This window comes from Acinonyx jubatus, chromosome B4 (assembly GCF_027475565.1).
Source record: "Acinonyx jubatus isolate Ajub_Pintada_27869175 chromosome B4, VMU_Ajub_asm_v1.0, whole genome shotgun sequence".
In the NCBI taxonomy this organism is placed as follows: domain Eukaryota; kingdom Metazoa; phylum Chordata; class Mammalia; order Carnivora; family Felidae; genus Acinonyx; species Acinonyx jubatus.
Genome location: NC_069387.1, coordinates 114,963,790 through 114,972,021, shown reverse-complemented (window position 1 = coordinate 114,972,021; position 8,232 = coordinate 114,963,790). Strand labels below are relative to the sequence as shown.

The 8,232-nt window shown below is 41.1% G+C and overlaps 1 pseudogene; it reads left to right on the top strand.

Moving 5' to 3' along the window:
* The first annotated feature begins 3,152 nt into the window (after positions 1 to 3,152).
* On the top strand, positions 3,153 to 7,155 carry LOC106973408 (40S ribosomal protein S24-like; annotated as a pseudogene).
* The last annotated feature ends 1,077 nt before the right edge of the window (positions 7,156 to 8,232 follow it).

Below are 8,232 nucleotides of genomic sequence, written 5' to 3'. Positions count from 1 at the left end.
AGAAGGGAATAATCATGGGGTTTCCAGGTATTCAATGAAAAGATTATACAGTTTGTGTTTTACAGCCCATTTGACTGTCCTTCAAAGCCCAATACAAGGGGTGGTCTTGCCTGGAGATTATGAACTTTTGGAGGAATAAGATCTTATTATACAGTTAGTGGTTAAGCTTAGGCTTTGGATTATTGTACAATTAGCTTGGGTTCTGGATTCAAATCATTACCTGAGTTAAAATCCTTTTGCTGTCATTTATTACCTTTGTGATCTTGGGCATGTTACTTAACTTCTCCATTTTAGTGAAAGAACATGCTAAGATGCTGTAATAAAGACACCCAAACTATAGTGATTCAAACAAGACAAGTTTACTTCTTATTCACATAATAATCTAAAGATAGATTTAGGGTCAGCATGTACATGGCTTTGTCCCATAAGCTCATCTACAGACCAGGTTCCTTCTATGTCATTGCTCTTCTCTTCTTCATCCTATGGTCCTTGTTTCCATGGTCAAGGCTGGCTCACTAATGTCCAAGCATGGGGACAAGGAAAAGAGGACGAAGAGAGCAAGAAGCTTCCTTTCAAGGATGGAACACTGAAATTGCAGCCCTCTTTTCTATTCACATCCAACTGGCCCAAATTAAGTAATGTGGCCACATCAAACTGCAAGGGAGGCTGAGAAATGTGGCCATTCTTGGGCACCCCTGGGTCTAGCCAAAATCCATCAGCTTCAATTACTTAAAGAAAAATAGAGAAGACAGAAATTAGGGAACAATTAGGAGTCTCTGCCCGTTGTCTACAGCTTAGTTTTCTCATCTAGAAAATGAGAGCATAGTTTTGATGATTAAATGTAATACGCAGAGAGAATTAGAACTGTGTGCAGCGCATGGTAAGTGTTCAATAAATGCTAGTTTGCATTACAATACTACATGTCTCCTCTTCCCTTCCCTGCCTGGGTCCTAATGTCTGTACAAGGGAAAGGCAGACAGTGAGTGATCCAAGGACTGTTGGAGGCTCATTCCATTGGGTGTTGTCCTGCTGGGTGTGGATGGACTGGCTGGTTAAAGGTACAAGGGTAGGGTGCACCATTTGGTATCCACAAGACAGCCTGGCCCTAAGGTACTGAATAATGTGTGCTGTGATGAATTAATCTCTTTATGAACATGGAGCAGGTTCAGCCTAAAGAGGAGAGTAAGGAAGGAGAGAAGCTGAAGCAACAATGATGAGAAGGACAGGAACACAGTGGAGGGGGCCAGCACCTTTGTGTGAATTTAAAAAAAGACTCCTCTTCTTCAAGACATCTTACTGCCATCTGCCTCAATGCTGTCGTAATATGCAAATGTACGCTATGATATGAATGATGCCCCCTAGAGTTGTTCAGCTACAACCTGTACAAGTCCTAGAAAAGCCATATAAAGGTTCAAGGATGGGTGAATAACAGGAAGTAAGAAAGAAAAGCTACATTGGTAAGAAGTATGAGAACAGAGTTTATAAATAAAAGTGGTATTATGGACTGAATTGGGTCTCCCCAAACTCATATGCTGAAGTCCTAATACCCAATGTGATTGTACTTGGAGATAAGGTCTTTAGGGAAGTAATTAAGGTTAAGTGAAATCATAAGGGTAGGGCCCTAATCTAATATGGACTGGTGACCTTACTAGAAGAGGAAGAAATACCAAAGCGCTCTCTCTGCATGTGCCTAGGGAAGAATCACGTTAGGATATAGTGAGAAGGTAGCCATCTACAAGCCAAGAGAGGGGCCTCACCCAAACCAACCCTGAAGATATCTTGATCTTGAACTTCTAGCCTCCAAAACTGTGAGAAAATGTCTGCTGTTTAAGCCATCCAGTCTTTTGTACGGTAGCCCTAGCAGGCTAATACACGGGTGGGGCGGGGGGCAAGTGGAAGGAAAGGTTTATCACAGTAGAGAGAGGGCAGATATTAGAGGAAAAGGAAGGACAGAAGAGGAAAGTGGTTCAGTTCTTCATACCGCATCTGGGACTTCATGAAGGAGGGAGTTTCCCCGACTCCAATGAAGTCCTCTGGTGGTTTGGTTAGTCCTTATAAGTGAGGCACTACTGCCACCTGGTGGCAACACACTTAATCCAGTCCTTATTCTCCCAAACTTCTTTTGAGCACCTGCTCTGTGCAAAGAAGGTTGCCAAGCAGAGGGAATAATATTAGTAAATGTTGATTAACACCTGCTATGTGCTGATCTCTGTCCTATGTACTTTACACACACACACACACACACACACACACACACACACACAATTTAAGATTCACCACAACCCACCACAATAATATAGCAATATTATTATTGCTATTTTACAGAGGAGGAAACTGAGATACTAAGAAATTCAGTAACTTGCCTAAGAGCCTACAGCTAATAAGTGAGAGAGTCAGATCTTAAACCAGGAAGTCTGGCTCCAGAACTCTTTACAGGCATCTTTCCTGCTCTTCTAGTTTCTTCCTAATAAGAAGTAAATAACCAGCTAAGGGAGTTGTGTAAAATACTAACAATTTGAAATGATAGCATACCATTTTATTTTTTATGTTTCTGAGTCATGATCAAGAATCCTCAGGGTGCCTGGGTGGCTCAGTCGGTTAAGCCTCCGACTTCGGCTCAGGTCATGATCTCGCAGTTTGTGAGTTCGAGCCCCACGTCGGGCTCTGTGCTGACAGCTCGGAGCCTGGAGCCTGTTTCAGATTCTGTGTCTCCCTCTCTCTGGCCCTCCCCCTCTCACGCTCTGTCTCACTCTCTCTCTCTCAAAAATAAATAAACATTAAAAAAAAAAGAATCCTCCTCTTTAGCTAAAAGACTGACTGACTCATTGTGCATCCACTGGGTTAGGGCACTGGCCCAGAATGTGAAAGTCCATATCCCACAGAAGCTATTTCAGCAGAAGGGAGAGGGATGGGTGAAGAAATAGGTAGAAGAGGCAAACCAAGAGAGAGGAGAGAGAAAGAAACTATAGAGCTGTGCTATCCAGTACGGCAACCACCGGTACTTGTTTAAATTTTCATTTTAAAAATTAAATTAAATTAAAATATTTAATGCTTCAATTGCACTAGCCATCAATTCATCTCAAGTGCCCAGTAGCTACTGTGGCTGATGCTGTCATAATGTACTGCATACAGAACATTTCCATCATCACAGAATGGACCATCTGTACTGCTATAGATCCTTTATCCCGGAGAATGGAGTCTTCTCCATGGCTGATCTGGGCATAAGTTATCCAGAATCCACCTTGCAGCTGGCAGTCTGCAGGTCAGTGACAAAGTAGGAGGCCAAAAGTACAATAATCCCAGAGCAAAACGGATGGTACCTCCCTTGCCCTCTGGCCTGTCCTGGGGCAGGCTGAGAGTGAAGATGAGGCTAAGTAGGACTTAGCTCCTTTTTTAGGTGAGCTGATGGGAAGCAAAGAGGCGCCTTGTTCCTCTCTTCCGCTGGGTCCTGGAGCTGGCTGTAGGGTGCTGTTGCACATAACTCTCAGGGTCTCTTACTGGGTGTCCTCTTAGCTGGTGGTTAGGAAAGCCAAGGACAACTTCACCACCCAGTTTCCATTTTACTCAGGGCCTTTGCTCTTAGCTGATGCTCCATTACATTGTCCAGGAGCTGCCTATCACCACACGCTGAGTTGTATGGGCCTCTCAACTCCCAATCCTATCCCTAGGAAGACCTGAATGTTGTTTAATAAAGCTCCTTTTTTTGTGATAATCACGGTTATTGGCTCATACGTGAGCCTCTGTCTAACATTAATTTTTCTACTGTGACAAACTGGCAGAGATGGGTAATTTAGACAGGCAATAACCAGCTAGCAATATGAAATTTAATTTAGTTGGCTGCTCAAGAGAAGTCTACTAAAACACACACAGAATGGTACATAAATACACAGAATGGGGTAGCACGCGAGCTTCAATGTAACTATTGTGCACCCCATTCTGTACCACTGCCTGGTTCATTCTTTGATTCCTGTCCCTTTTCTTCAATCCCACTCTCCAGTCCCTTGATTATATTTTGTACCAGCTAAGTTCATCAGCCTCCATAAAGGTGTCCCTGCTCTAGGCTCAGTTCCCTCCAAAACACTCCTCAGCTAAATTCATTCAACAAATATTTATTCAGCATCTACTGCCCCCAAAGAATTATGGTCTAGTTCACATTGGTACAGTCAAATAGTTATAGATACATGGTAGAATACATCTACTGGTTAGTATTCCTCTGGTCGCAAATGACTGAAAATTCCATCTGGAGTAAGCTGAAAAAGGGAAGTCTAGCTCATCGAGTCCAAAGGTGTATCTTGAATTTAGGTGGGGTTTGACCCAGAGGTTCAAACAATGTCTCCAGCAGGCTTTTTCACTCTCCTTCCTTTCTCCCTGTCTTCAGTTTGGCTTCATTCTCGGGCACAGTGTGAAGACAGAAGGCTGCCGGCAACTCTAGACTTACAATGGAATCATGTGTTTCTCTCCACCAGCTCCTGTCATGTCCCAGGATTCACTTGGATTAGACCAACCTGGTTGACATGGTTGCCTCTGAATTGTGGCATTAAGGAAAGCCTCAGGTCACACGGACCACCTCCCATGGGGGAGAGGTGCATCACAGAACTGGTAACAGAGAAGGTAGACGAGAAGCCGAGTAGATTAAAAAATAGCCCATGTCTCAATAAAATGATCAAAGCATATTAAGAACACAAAGAAATAGGTGCATAAATCTTTATGACTTCCAAGTCATGGAAGGCTTCATAGTAGAGGGTAAACATGAATTGACTCTTAGGGAAAAAAAAAAGCGTAGAAATTGCTGGTCAGGCAAGAGAAGGGGTGAGAATGGGAGGGAGGGGATGCTAGTGGCAAGAACGACCTTGAGGTCACAAAAGAGAATGACCTAGGCATCCATATTTTGTTCCAGGCAAAAAGCTTGACTAAAAGCCAGGCTCTGCAGCTCTAGTGCCTGGTTGGAACCCAGTCTCAATTCTGAAACTTACTAGCTGTGTAATCTTGGCTGGTTACTTAACCTTAGGTTATTTTGTAACTTGTGTAATGTGGAACTTAACCAGGACAGCGCTTGTGCCTCAGGTTCCCCGTCTGTAAAATGGGAAAAGTAATCATACCTACCTCTCAGGGTCGTTGTCAGGATTAATAGAAATATGTAAAACAGTAAAGGTCATCTATGATAAGCCCACAGCTAACATCCTACTCAATGGCGAAAAGCTGGAAGCTTTTCATTTAAGATCAGGAATGAGACAAGGATGACCATTCTAACCACTTTTATTCAACATAGTATCAGAATTAAAATCTTTGAAACCTCTGTACTGTCCAAGGCAAGCTACAAATTCAATGCAATCCCCATCAAAATTCCAATTGTATTTTTCATAGAAACAGAACAAACTATTCTAAAATTTGCACGGAACCACAAAAGACTCCACGTTAGCCAAAGCAATCTTCAGAGAGACGAACAAAACTGGGGGCATCATGCTCCCTGATTTCAAACTACATCACAAAGTATAGTAATCAAAATAGTATGGCACTGGCACAAAAACAGACACATAGATCAATGGAACAGAATGAAGACCTAGAAGTGAGCCCAAGTACATATGGTCAATTAATTTGTGGCAAAAGGAGCCAAGAATGTTCAATGAGGAATGGACAGTCTCTTCAATAAATGGTATTGGCAAAACTGAACAGCCACATGCAAAAGAAGGAAACTGGACCACCATCTTATACCATATACAAAAATAAACTCAAAATGGATTAGACTTAAGTGTAGAACCTGAAACCATGAACTCCTAGAAGAAAGCATAGGCGATTAGCTCCTTGACTTCAGTCCTGGTGATGATTTTTTTAAATTGGACACCAAAAGCAAAGACAACAAAAGCAAAAATAAATAAGTAGGACTATACCAAACAAAAAAGCTCCTGCACAGCAAAGGAAACCATCACCAAGATGAAAAGGCAACCTGCCAGATGGCAGAAAATATTTGCAAATCATGTATCTGATAAGAGGTTAATATCCAAAATATATAAAGAATGCATTCAACTCAAGAGCAAAATAAAAAAAAAAACCTGACTAAAAAATGGGCAAAGGATCTGAAAATACGTTTTTCCAAGGAAGACATCCTGATGGCCAGCAGATACATGAAAAGACGCTTAACATCACTAATCATCAGAGAAATGCAAATCAAAATCAAAATCAAATGCAAATCAAAACCACAATGAGATATTACCTTACACCTGTTAGAATGGCTATTATCAAAAAGACAAGACATAACAAGTGTTGGTGAGGATGTGAAGAAGAGGGAAACCTTGTGCACCGTTGGTGGGAATATAAATATGATGCAGCCATTATGGAACACAGTCTGGAGGATCCTCAAAAAACTAAAGATAGAACTACCATATAGTCATTCTCTTTTCCTCCCTGGCTGCTTGAAGCTCAGCCACCATCAAGAAGGACACAGTACCTATCTGGGCCAGGAAGTTCATGACCAACCAACTACTTCAGAGGAAACAACTGCTCATTGATGTTCTTCACCCTGGAAAGGCAACAGTACTTAAGACAGAAATTCAGGGAAAACTAGCCAGAACGGACAAGACCACACCAGATGCCATCTTTGTATTTGGATTCAGAACCCATTTTGGTGGTGGCGAGACAACTGGCTTAAGCATAATTTATTGTTCCTTGGATGATGCACAGAAAAATGAATCCAGGCATAGACTTGCAAGACATGGCCTGTATGAGAAGAAACAGACCTCCAGAAAACAGGGAAAGGACCATAAAAACAGAATGAAGAAGTCAGGGGGACTGCAGAAGCCAATGTTGGTATGGGCAACAAGTGAGCCGGAGATTGGAAAACAGAAGGAATAAAGGTTCTGCAGTGACTTTATCTGTGGTGATGGTGCAGATTTTTCATGAGAGGATTAATCAGCTAAGAACTTAAAAATATATATGGGGCACCTGGGTGGCTCAGTCGGTTAAGCACCTGACTTTGGCTCAGGTCATGATCTCATGGTTCAGATAGTAAGTTTGAGCCCCACATCAGGCTCTGTGCTGACAGCTCAGAGCCTGGAGCCTGCTTTGAATTCTGTGCCTCCTTCTCTCTCTGCCCCTCCCCTGCTCTCTCTCTCTCTCTCTCTCTCTCTCTCAAAAATAAATAAACATTAAAAAAAAAAAGAACTTAAAAAAAATAGAACTACCATATGATCCAGCAATTCCACTCTGGGTATTTATCTGAAGAAAATGAAAACACTACCTTGAAAAGATATATGTACCCCCATGTGCATTACAGCATTATTTATAATAGCCAGGATATGAAAACAACCCAAATGTCCATCAGTGGAAGAATGAAAAAGAAAATATGGTGTGTATGTGTGTGTGTATATGTATACATACAGTTATACACACATATATACACATATACCTACACTTACACACACACACACACACACACACACACACACACACACACACACGGTTCAGCCATAAAAACAATCCTGCCATTTGCAACAACAGGAATGGACCTTGAGGGCATTATGATAAGTGAAATAAGTCAGGAAGAGAAAGATAAGTATATACCTACATACCATATGATCTCACTTATATATAGAATTAAAAACAAAACCAACCTGAGAGTTACAGAGAACAGATTGGTGGTTGCCAGAGGTTGGAGGCAGGAGGAGTGGACAGAATACATGAAGAGGGTCAAAAGGTACAAACTTCCAGTCATAAATAAATAAGTCACGGAAATATAATGTGCAGCGTGGTGACTGCAGTTAATAATACTCTTGCATATTTTAAAGGTGCTAAAAGAGTACATCTTAAAAGTTCTCATCACAAGAAAATAAAATCTGTAGGTATGGTGACAGATGTTAACTAGACTTATTGTGGTGATCATTTTGCAATATACACAAATATCAAATCTTTATGCTGTATGCCTCAAATTTTTAAAAAGAAGTTTAAAAATTATGTTAATATGTCTAAAGCACTTAGAATAGGGCCTGACATAGAGAAAATGCTAACATAAATTACTAAATAAAACAAAATGTGTTTATTGATGAATGCCGTGCCATATCTAGTTTAAAATGATGGCCTACAATTCAGCGCAACTACAGATTTGGTTAAGAAAAGATCATAACAAAAGAACAACAAAACTTTACCTTTCTCATGATCATTTATACAGATAACATTAAACATCATATATAGTCCTACTCCTTCTCACACATAGATCGCCCTCTATCCAGTCATACTGTT